General features: G+C 36.9%; 1 pseudogene; it reads right to left on the bottom strand.

The window, feature by feature from the left end:
• LOC118009672 overlaps window positions 1–13,202 on the bottom strand; it is a 166,838-nt pseudogene that overhangs the window by 134,922 nt on the left and 18,714 nt on the right.

Here is a 13,202-nt window from a genome sequence, read left to right on the forward strand (position 1 = left end):
TTCTGCCTCCAAGAAAAAAAATATAAGTAATCTAAAATGAGGCAACCAGCAACATATCAACTTTGTCAATCACTATTGACATAATATTCAATTCTATCTGTATGCTAATATCGATTTATTTCTGGAAATGTATTTTTCAAATATAAGTCAACCAAGAACATGGAGCATTAATATGATTCCAGTGAACAAATATGGATAATTTTTAGCAACAGAGTGTCACTGATTATATTTTGGTAGAATTCAGATAAAAAGCAAAATCACTAGAATAATTTCAGAATTTGTCTACATTCATATTGAGTTTTAGAGCTATATTTGGAGTCCAAAGTAGTAGTTACTATAAGCAATATTCTGGTGCATACCAACAGATTATTAAAACATACTATCTTCATCATAAAAGACTTTTTAAATACATATGTTACAGGTGTTTTATGAGTGAAATGATATTCGTCAATGTTTGTACACTTACTTGAAAAAAGGGGATAAGCATCTCTAGCCTTTCATTTGTTATTTTTCTCTAGTAACTAATTTCATAGTGGAAGAAAAAAGTCAGTTATCACTGTTATATGAAACCTTTAATCAGATTATTTTGATCTAAGGTGTCAGTTAAAATACCAGTTAAACATGAGACATAGAAGTTACCGAATCATCAATTATGATAAAAATGCAGAAATGGACAAGATAAGGATAAATTTGCCCTCATTAAAATACAATAAAACTAACATGAAAATATTTGGAAATCTGATATATTTATTCATAATATAACTACTTCTGTTCCTCAAAAATATTGAAAGCATTTTTTAATTTGTTAAAAATGTTAAATGTTACTTTGAAATTCTCTCATTTGAAGAGAAAATAATTTGTATAGCAAGCACACTGCTGTCAGTAGCTGTTAAAAATAATCAAACATATAATCTATATGATTTTATTTTAAAATATTCAATTTTTTCTTTTTCTTTTTTTTAATTTTATTTTATTATGTTATGTTAGTCACCATACATCATCAGTTTTTGATGTAGTGATCCACGAGTCATTGTTTTTGTGTAACACCCTGTGCTCCACGCAGTACGTGCCCTCCTTAATACCCATCGCCAGGCTAACCTGTCCCCACATCCACCTCCCCTCTAGAACCCTCAGTTTGTTTCTCAGAGTCCATAGTCTCTCATGGTTCATCTCTCCCTCCGATTTCCCTCCCTTCATTTTTCCCTTCCTTCTCCTAATGTCCTCCATGCTATTCCTTATGTTCCACAAATAAGTGAAACCATATGATAATTGACTTTCTCTGCTTGACTTATTTCACTTAGCATAATTTCCTCCAGTCCCATCCATGCTGATGTAAAAGTTGGGTGTTCATCCTTTCTGATGGCTGAATAATATTCCATTGTATATACGGACCACATCTTCTTTATCCATTCATATGTTGAAGGGCATCTCGACTCTTTCCATAGTTTGGCTACTGTGGACATTGCTGCTATGAACACTGGGGTGCATATGGCCCTTCTTTTTCCTACATCTGTGTCTTTGGGGTAAATACCAGGAGTGCAATTGCTGGGTCATAGGGTAGCTTTATTTTTTAATTTTTTGAGGCACCTCCACACTGTTTTCCAATGTGGCTGTACAAACTTGCATTCCCACCAACAGTGTAAGAGGGTTCCCCTTTCTCCACAACCTCTCCAACATTTGTTGTTTCTTGCCTTGTCAATTTTTGCCATTCTAACTGGTGTACGGTGGTATCTTGATGTGGTTTTGATTTGCATTTCCCTGATGGCTAGTGATGATGAACATTTTTTCATGTGTCTGTTGGCCATTTGTATCTCTTCTTTGGAGAAGTGTCTGTTCATGTCTTCTGCCCATTTTTTGACTTATTTGTTTTTTGGGTGTTGAGTTTGAGAGGTTCTTTATAGATCTTAGATACTAGCCCTTTATCTGCAGTCTCCCATTCTGTGGGTTGCCTCTTTGTTTTGTTGACTGTTTCCTTTGCTGTGCAAAAGCTTTGTATCTTGATGAATTTCCAAAAGTTCATTTTTGCTTTGTTTCACTAGCCTTTGGAGATGTATCTTGAAAGAAGTTGCTGTGGCCAATGTCAAAGAGGTTACTGCCTATGTTCTCCTCTAGGATTTTGATGGATTCCTGTCTCACATTGAGGTCTTTCATCCATTTTGAGTTTATCTTTGTGTATGGTGTTAGAGAATGGTCGAGTTTCATTCTTCTGCATGTGGCTGTCCAATTTTCCCAGCCCCATTTATTGGAGAGACTGTCTTTTTTCCATTGCATATTTTTTTCCTGCTTTGTCGAAGATTATTTAACCATAGAGTTGAGGGTCCATATCTGGGCTCTCTATTCTGTTCCATCGGTCTATATGTCTGTTTTTGTGCAGGTACCATGCTGTCTTGGTGATCACTGCTTTGTTATATAGCTTGAAATCGGGCAGCATGATGCCCCCAGCTTTGTTTTTCTTTTTCAACATTGCCTTGGCGATTCGGGATCTCTTCTGATTCCACACAAATTTTAGGATTGTTTGTTCCAGCACTTTGAAAAACGTCATTGGAATTTTGATTAGGATGGCATTGAAGGTATAGATTGCTCTGGGCAGCATAGACATTTTAACAATGTTTATTCTTCTGATCCATGAGCATGGAATGTTTTTCCATCTTTCTGTGCCTTCTTCAATTCCTTTCATGAGTGTTCTGTAGTTCCTAGAGTAGTAGAGTATAGATCCTTTACCTCTTTGGTTAAGTTTATTCCGAGATATCTTATGGGTTTTGGTGCTATTGTAAATGGAATCGTTTCTCTAATTTCTCTTTCTACAGATGCATTGTTAATGTATAAGAAAGCAACCGATTTCTCTGCATTGATTTTGTATCCTGCCACATTACTGAAGTGCTGTATGAGTTCTAGTAATTTGGGGGTGGAGTCTTTTGGGTTTTCCACATCAAGTATCATGTCATCTGCGAAAAGAGAGAGTTTGACTTCTTCTTTGCCAATTTGAATACCTTTTATTTCTTTTTGTTATTTGATTGATGTTGCTAGGACTTCTAGTACTATGTTGAACAACAGTGGTAAGAGTGGACATCCCTGACGTGTTCCTGATCTTAAGGGAAAGGCTCTAATCTTTTCCCCATTGAGGATGATATTCACTGTGGGTTTTTCATAGATGGATTTTATGAACTTGAGGAATGTTCCCTCCAGCCTTATCCTCTGAAGAGTTTTAATCAGGAAAGGATGCTGTATTTTGTCAAATGCTTTTCTTGCATCAATTGAGAGGACCATATGGTTCTTCTCTCTTCTCTTATTAATGTATTCTATCACATTGATTGATTTCTGAATGTTGAACCACCCTTGCATCCTTTGTATTGTTGGATCCTATTAGCTAGGATTTTGTTGAGAATTTTGGCATCCATATTCATTAGGGATATCGGTCTGAGATTCTCCTTTTTGGTGGGGTCTTTGCCTAGTCTGGGGATTAAGGTAGTGCTGGCCTCATAGAATGAGTCTGGGACAGCTTCAGGAAAACAGATATTATTTCTTCTTTGAATGTTTGGTAGAATTCCCCAGGGAACCCATCAGGCCCTGGACTCTTGTTTTTGGGGAGGTTTTTGATCACTGCTTCAATCTCGTTACTGGTTCTTGGCCTATTCAGGTTGTCAATTTCTTCCTGTTTTAGTCTTGAGAGTTTATAGGTTTCCAGGAAGGCATCCATTTCATTGAGGTTGCTCAGTTTACTGGCATATAGTTGTGGATAATAATTTCTAATAATTGTTTCTATTTCCTTGGTGTTAGCCGTGATCTCTCCCCTTTCATTCATAATTTTATTAATTTGGGTCCTTTCTCTTTTCTTTTGGATAAGTCTGGCCAGTGGTTTATTGATCTTATTAATTCTTTCAAAGAATCAGCTTCTAGTTTCGTTGATCTGATCTACTGTGTTTCTGGTTTCTAATTCATTGATCTCTGCTCTAATCTTAATTATTTCTCTTCTAATGCGTGGCCTAGGCATCGTTTGTTGCTTTTTCTCTAGTTCTTTAAGGTGTAGAGTTAGATGGCAAATTCAGGATTTTTCTATTTTTTTTTTTTTTTAGTGAGGCTTGGATAGCTATGTATTTCCCCCCTTACGACTGCCTTTGTAGTATCCCATAGGTTTTGGACTGATGTGTTTTCATTCTCATGTGTTTCCTTGAATTGTTTTCTCCTTTAGTTTCCTGGTTGAACCAAACATTCTTGAGCAGAGTGGTCTTTAGCTTCCAAGTGTTTGAATTTCTGCCAGATTTTTTCTTGTGATTGAGTTCCAGTTTTAAAGCATTGTGGTCTGAGAATATGCAGGGAATAATCTCGATCTTTTGGTATTGGTTGAGACCTGATTTGTGACCCAGTATGTGGTCTCTTCTGAAGAAAGTTCCATGTGCATTCGAGAAGAATGAGTATTCTGTTGTTTTAGGGTGGAATGTTCTGTATATATCTATGAGATCCATCTGGTCCAGTGTGTCATTCAAAGCTCTTGATTCTTTGTTGATTTTCTCATTACATGATCTGCCTATTGCTGAGAGTGGAATATTGAGGTCTCCTACAATTAACTTATTATTATCAGTATGACTCTTTATTTTGGTTAACAGTTGGCTTATGTAGATGGCGGCTCCCATGTTGGGGGCAGAGATATTTACAGTTGTTAGATCTTCTTGTTGGATAGACCCTTTAAGAAGGATATAGCGTCCTTCTGTGCCTCTAACTACAGTCTTTAGTTTAAAATCTAATTTGTCTGATGTAAGAATTGCTACCCCAGCTTTCTTTTGAATGTATAGAGTCCAAATTACTGACTACAACCCAAGCAAGATGCATTTGTTTTCTAGGGACCTTAGGGTTGCTGGCCTCTGGTTTTCCCAGCCTGTCTTCTGGGGGAGGGGCCTCCCATGCTGTTACTCAGGCAACCATTTTTGGGCAAGTTTGCCCTGCCCCCTGTGGCGGGGGATGGGCTCAGTGAAAACTGTTTTTGGGGGGCTTTTGTTCTCTGGCAGCTTTCCATCGCAGCTTTCCGTGTCTCTTCCAAGAGTCAGAGCAGAAGATACTGTTTCCAACCCTCTGCCTCAGAGCAGAGAGATTGCAGTCTGTTCTTCAGTGAACTCTCCAGGCCACACTATCTCCATTTCTGTCTGTGCTGCTATAAACTGCAGCATCTTGGGGTTGTGCGCCCCTCAGCAGTGCTCCCAGTCCTCGCCTCCAGGTTGGGGCACGTCTCTGCCCTTTGTGCTTCTAAAACTGCCAGCTACCCCCAGTTTGCACGCTTGGCCCCGCCGTCTGGGGTTTCCGCCTGGGGGGCTCCCTAAAGTCTTTTCCCTGCCACTACCACTACCGGTCTGCAAGTCTGTGCCCCATCCCCAGTGCAGGAGGCCATCACTCCCCAGCGGTGTTGGATCCCCACATCCAGGCTCCCTCCCCCTTCCGTTTATCTTCCAATATCTGCCTGCAGAATCACGGATCCCCACTTTGTACCTTGAAACCAACCACCTGTGATATTCTGCTTGTAGGGATCCAGATATATCTTCTTACATCTCAGGCTGATTTCGTGGGTGTTCAGAGTGGTCTGGTAGATATCCAGCTCAATTCCAGGGACTGGTTGGAATAGGGTCCCCTACACCTCCACCATCTTTCTCCCCCCCTAAAATTATCAATTTTTTAAAAGGTGGAATGAAAATGTAGTAATAACTATGGCAATAGCATCAAACACTGAGCAGAAGCTGTCAAAAATATATCGTATTAAAAAGGTCAGTGATTGTTGTTTGGAATGCAAACTGGTTTAGCCATGGTGCAAAACAGAATGGAGGTCCCCTAAAAGTTAAAAACTAGAACTACCCTATGATCCAGTAATTGCACTACTGGGTATTTACCCAAAAAATACAAAAACACAAATTCAAGGAGATAAGTGCACCCTTATGTTTATAGCAGCATTATTTACAATAGCCAAATTATGGAAGCAGCCCAAGTGTCCATTGGTAGATGCATGGATAACGAAGATGTGGTATATATATCCACAATGGAGTATTATTCAGCCATAAAAAAGAATGAAATCTTGCCATTTGGAATAACATGGATGGTGCTAGAGAGTATAATGCTAAGTGAAATAAGTCAGTCAGAAAAAGACAAATACCATATGATTTCACTCATATGTGGAATTTAAGAAACAAAACAAGCAGAAGAAAAAAATATATATATATAGTTTGTTTCGTTTTGTTTCCTCTACTTTATGGTAGGCCTCTTAGAAATAAATAACATGGACCACTGATATAAATATGAATATCTCTCTGGAAGTTTACTCTGTGTCATTGATCATAAATAAAGTGATAACAAATATGAGTAAAAATTAATTAACAAAAAAGGCATAGTTACATAGCCCCATCTTTTACTGCAAAAATGAAAATAATCAGTAATACTATCATCATCATCATCATCATCATCATCGGAAAAACTTCACTTTAATGAAAACGGTTAACACATGTAATCATTTAATTGATATATACATGTAAGTGACTGCAAAGTCTAATAAGATTAAGAAGGAGTTATTCAATTAATAGAGGCAAGAAGCTAAAGAGAAGGAAAATCAAGCAAGACTTGAGACTGTCAAAAAAGAAAGCTCTGTATATGTTTGTCATGAATAAATTCCAAGATCCTCAGGGGATGCTTGACACTGCAGGAAGTACTGAGCTCTCTATACACCATGTTTTCTCCTATACATACATACCCGTGATAAAGTTAATTTATAAATTGGACACAGTGAGATATTAACAACAATAACTAATAATAAAATAGAACAATTATAATATGCTATAATAAAAGTTATATGAACGTGGTCTCTCTTTCAAAATGTTCTATTGTACTGTACTCACCCTTCTTCTTGTGATGATGTGAGATGATAAAATGGCCAGGTGATGAGATGAAGGGAAGGGAATGATGTAGGCACTGCGATGCAGCATTAGGCCACTCATGACCTTTTGATGATACATCTGCTTCTGGCATGCAGTTCACTGGAGGTGACTGGAACTGTGGAAAGCAGAACTACACATAAGGGGAGGCTACTGTATTGGTATGTTCAATTCCAAATTGCTGAGGTACTCTCTGCTTTCATAATTTTGAAATACATACAATATGACATAGCAAAGTTAATTAAATCTATGGGGCACCTGGGTGGCTCAGTTGGTTAAACATCTGCTTTCCACTCAGGTTGTGATCTCCGGGTCCTGGGATTGAGCCCCGCATCAGGTTCCCTGCTTAGCAGGGAGTCTGCTTCTCCCTCTGCTTCTGCCCCTCCCTCTGCTCGTGCTCTCCCTTTTTCTTTCTCTCAAATAAATAAAATCTTTAAAAAAAATAATGAAATCTCCAAGTATAATACTATAGAACAAATCACACCAAAATTCAGTAGCTTGAGACTACAATTATTTACTTTTCTTCGTGTGCTCACTGGTCCATTTAGGCTCTGCTGGATCTAGCTCTAAATACATGTTAGGTTCATTACTGTGCCACTAACCTATTCTCTTTTAACCAATGGCTTAACAATATATGTTCTTCTGATAATAACGGCAAAAGCATAAGAAGGACAAGAATTCACGTGATGCCTCTTAAGGTCCAGCTCAGAACAGACAGGGCACACAGCTCTGCTACCAGCGTTCTATTGGCCAGATAAGTCACATGACTAAGCCAAAGATCAGCAGGCTGGGGAAATATTACATCTCTAGTGTAATAAAGTGCATTGTGATATGGCAAAAGGTGTAAATACAGAAGGGAATGAAGAATTTGGAAAAATATTGCAATCTGTAATAAAAATGATAAACATGACTTCTGGTGAAAAAGGTTTAATTGTAATAATTATGTCACATAATCCATATGTGCTTCTGTCTTGTTTTTGCAAGATAATATAATTTTCAAAATGCAAAGAGTAGAAAAGCTATCTTTACAAAAACACTGAAGTCTAAAATACAGGTGCATGTGATAAGAAAATGACTTGCATTGTAAAAACAGTTCTAGGGGTGACTGGGTGATAGACACTGGGGAGGGTATGTGCTCTGGTAAGCGCTGTGAATTGTGCAAGACTGTTGAATCTCAGATCTGTACCTCTGAAACAAATAATGCAATATATGTTAAGAAAAAAAAAAAGAAGAAGAAGAAGAAGGTAACGGGAGGGGAAGAATGAAGCGGGGGAAATCGGAGGGGTAGACGAACCATGAGAGACAATGGACTCTGAAAAACAAACAGGGTTCTAGAGGGGCGGGGTGTGGGAGGATGAGTTGGCCTGGTGGTGGGTATTGAGGAGGGCACATTCTGCCTGGAGCACTGGGTGTTATGCACAAACAATGAGTCATGGAACACTTCATCTAAAACTAATGATGTAATGTATGGGGATTAACATAAGAATTAAAAAAAAAAACAGTTCTAGAGTTTCAGAAGAAGTATACAACATGGTAATGAAGGACAAATAAAGATTAAGATGTTAAGTTTAAATCACCAAAATATATAAATCCTCAACTTTGATGCTTTTCCCAGAATCACCATCCTTTACTTCTACTCATATTTTATTACTTGGCATTTATTACATGGCCCCAACCAAACACAAGGGTTACAACAGAGAGGCAAGTACGCATTTGCTTAATTACCTAATCACAAAGATGTTCTAGGAAATGTTCTTCTAAATATTGATGTTTAAATATTTATTGAATGCATGAATGTAAATAAATAAAATATCATGATCAAAATTGACTAAAGCTTAATGAAAAATTAACCTCGAGGTTATGTGGGAAACAGTGAGAATAGCACCTGTTTTCTTAATCATCAACAGAAGAAAAAAAAAGTCATAACTTTTAGGAACAATATACCAACTGGTTGGATTTATCACCAGGCCCCTTGTTGGCTCAATATTTAAAATATAAGTTAGAATATTACAAAAGAAAGTGATCTTTGATGGAAAACTGAGTACACTAGAAAAATAACCTTCAAATAAACTGGTTTTAAATAAATAAACATCAAAAACAGTATACTTAATAATACAACAAATAAAGGAAATATTCAAAGCATTAAATCAGGCCTTTTTACAAAGTTTCTTAATTTGTCTTTGAGGACACTATAGAAATGCCTTTAAAAAGTACCCTGACATATATTTAAACATACACACATACATGTGTGTATGAATAAATCTGGTAGAGATTTTCTAATAATATAGTATAATGCTCTACTTGAATAACAAATTGAATCCAACAATATATAAAAAAGATAATCCATCATAACTCATTAATTGTGGTTAGCCCCATAAAGTAAAATTACTATAATATTTGAAAATAAATCAATGCAGGGGCACCTGGGTGGCTCAGTCAGTTAAGTGTCTGACTCTTGGTTTCGGCTCAGGTCACGATCTCAGGGTAATGAGATCAGCCCTGCATTGGACTCTGTACTCAGCATGGAGCCTGTCTGGGATTCTTTCCTTCTTCCTCTCCTTCCCCCCACTTGGAGGCATGCGTGCTCATGCTCTCTCACACTCTCTCTCAAATAAATAAGTAAAATCTTAAAAAAAAAAAAAAAGAATCAATCCAATTCCTCATACTAATAGAATAACAAAGAAAACCCACATGATCATATTAATACATTCAAATAAAATATTTTATCAAAATTCTATATCCAGTCATGGAAATGCTCAGCCAGCTAGGAATAGAGGAGAATTCTGAAATCCAATAAAGCACATCAATGAAAAAGCCCACAATTTATATCATACTTAGTTATGAACATTTTGAAAGACTGATTTTCTTCTTTCTAAGAATGAAAAATGGGGGAAAAAAGTACCCACTCTCATCTTTCCTATACAACATAATGCTGAAAGTCCTGTCCAGGCAATTAAACATGGGAAAACATACATATACATACATATACACACACAGAGACACCCCTCATTTGGAAAGGAAGAAGCAAAACTGTTCTTATTCACTGATGACATGATTGTGAATATGGAGAAAACCCTAAAGAATCTATAGAAAGACTATTAGAATTAAGTAAACTTAATAAGGCCATATGATAAAAATATAAAAATCATATTTATTTCTATATAATAACATGAATATGTACAGTATGAAATTTTAAAATAAAATTAACATAGCATTAAAATATAATTAGGGATAATGTTAACAAAGACATACAAGACCTCTACACTGAAAACTGCAGAACAGGGGTGCCTGGGTGGTTCAGTCAGTTAAGCATCTGCCTTTGGCTCAGGTCTTGATCTCAGGGTCCTGGGAATAAGCCCCGCATCGGGCTCCCTGTTCAGCCTAGAATCAGCTTCTCCCTCTCCCTCTGCCGTTGCCCCCAGCTTGTGCTCTCTCTCTTCTCTCAAATCAATAAATAATCTTTTTTTATTAAGTTCAATTAGCTAATATATAGTACATCATTAGCTTTTGATGTAGTGTTCAATGATTCATTAGTTGTGTATAACACCCAGTGCTCATCACATCACATGTCCTCCATAATAGCCATCACCCGGTTACCCCACCCCCCACCCTCTCCCTTTAAACAAAGACTGTAGTAAGAGCTGTAGAGGGACACTATATCATACTTAAAGGGTCTATCCAACAAGAAGATCTAACAATTGTAAATAAATAAAAATATTAAAAAACAAAACTTTAAAAAATTAAAAAAAAAAAAACCTGCCAAACATTGCTGAGTGATGTTAATGAACACCTAATTTATTATAGATGCATAACATGTTTATGGTCTCACAACTCAATTTTTTTTTAAATTTATTTATTTGACAGAGAGATAGCACAAGTAGGCAGAGTGGCAGGCAGAGGGAAAGGGAGAAGCAGGCTCTCCGCTGAGCAGGGAGCCCGATGTGGGGCTCGACCCCAGGAGCCGGGGATCATGACCTGAGCAGAAGGCAGCCGCTTAACCAACTGAGCCACCCAGGTGCCCCTCAGAACTCAATATTGTTAAGATGTTTATTCTCTGCAAAAACGATCTATAGATTTAGAGAAATGATAAACAAAATTCAAGCAGGGCTTTTTTTGAGGAAATCGGCAAGTTGATTCTATAACTTATGTCAAAAGGGAAAAGACATGGAAGAGCCAAAACAATGTTGAAAGGATAACAAAATTGGGAGAATTTACATCACATTACTGTGAGATTTACAAGCTAAAGTATTAAAAAATCTGGTATTTCTGTGTGGAAGGACAGATTAGTAGAAAAGAGTGTATACAGAACTAGATTTTGATATGTATGAAAGTAAGCCGAATTGACTTTCTACAGAAGTCCCAAGGTATTTTAATGAAGGAAAGAATATTGTTTTGGGATGCCTGGGTAGCTCAGTCAGTCAAGCATCTGCCTTCGGCTTAGGTCATGATCCCAGTGTTCTGGGATTGAGTCCCTCATTGGGCTCCTTGCTCAGTGGGGAGCCTACTTCTCCCTCTCCCTCTGCCTGCCACTCTGCCTACTTGTACTCTCTCTCTCCGTCAAATAAATAAATAAAATCTTTTTTTTAAAGAATATTGTTTTTAATAATTTGTGCTAGAAAAAAGAAATGAGTCCTCTAATGGAAAAAGAGGATTCTCAAACTTTACACCACACCACACACATTTACTCAAAATGAATCCTAGATCTATGTAAATCTAAGACTATTAATGTTGAATAAGAAAAATAGGAAAAAACTTTCACAACCTTGGTGTAGTCAAAGATATCCTGCAGATGAAACTACAAGAACAAACCATAAAAGAAAAAAATAAAAGCTGATAAGTAGGACTTCAAAATTTGAAACTTCAATCCTTGAAATTTCACCATTAAGAAAATAGAAAGGAAGGTACCAACTCAGAAAAACTATTCCTAATGCCTATACCTAAACCTGACAATAGACTTATATTTAGAATTGATACAATGATAACGAATTCTTGCTATTCCATAGAAAATGTCACATTACCCTTGCCCCATACACACACAATTGGGAAATGACTTAAACTGATATTTTACAAAATATGATGGTTATTTGATACATGAAAATATGATTTTTCACGTAACCCTTGTGTACTGTTGGTGGGAATGTAAATTGGTATAGCCACTGTAGAAAATAGTATGGAGGTTCAAAAAATTAAAAATAGAAATACTATATGATTCAGTAATTCCACTACTGGGTATTTACCCAAAGAAAATGAAAACACTAATTTAAAAAGATATATCTACCTTTGTAGCAGCATCGTTTACAAGAGCCAAGATATAGAAGCAACCCAAGAGTCCATCCATAGAACAGATAAAGAAGATGTGGCATATATACATACATATGCAATGGAATAATACTCAGCTATAAAAAAATGAGATCTTGCCATTTGTAAAAGCATGGATGGACCTAGCAGGTATAATGCTAAGTGAAATAAGTCGGTCAGAGGAAGACAAACACCATATGGTTTCACTCATACGTGTAATCTAAGATACAAAAGAAATGAACAAAGAAACAAAGAAACAAAAAACGACTCTTATTTCAGAGAACAAACTGATGGGTGCGAGAAGGGAGGTGGGGGGGTGGGATGAGTGAAATACATAAGGTGGATTAAGAGGTACAAAATTACGTTATAAAATAAGTCACAGAGATGAAAAGGGCAGCATAGGGAATAGAGTAAGATTGAAATAAAGTTTAGTGACAGGTGGTGACTGCACTTATTGTGGTGAGCACTGAGTAATGTATAGAATTGTTTAATTATTATGTTAAACACTTGAAACTAATATAACACTGTATGTACTTTAATTAAAAAGAGGGAAATATGATTTTTCAACATTTCTTCCTTCTTTGAACCAGAAGATGTAGAACTATTATTCTATACCTGTCCCACCACTATATGTGGCATGTATTAGAAATAAGTATCTTCTTTGTTTAGCTTCAGATCCAAAAATGGAAAACATTTTTGGCCCAGGAGTTGTACTTAATGGTTTATACCTGGGAGCCTCATACATACTTGATGTAGATGTAAATAATTTTAGTGATAAGATTATGGGCTTAAACTGACGAGATTTAGCTTTAAATGATATGATTTGGGACTTGAGCTGGTGTCCTAACACAATGAGACTAGTAAAGAACTAGGGGGAGGGTATTTGCATTTGGGAGGGAGGTGAATCACTTGGGGCCAGAGGATGGATGGTAGGCAGAATTCTAAGATGGACCCGAAGCTTCCTATTCCTTAATGTATATGCCTATATAATACTCTTTC

The sequence above is a fragment of the Mirounga leonina genome, unplaced genomic scaffold (genome assembly GCF_011800145.1).
Source record: "Mirounga leonina isolate KUSES-001 unplaced genomic scaffold, KU_Mleo_1.0 Mir_127, whole genome shotgun sequence".
NCBI classification, from domain to species: domain Eukaryota; kingdom Metazoa; phylum Chordata; class Mammalia; order Carnivora; family Phocidae; genus Mirounga; species Mirounga leonina.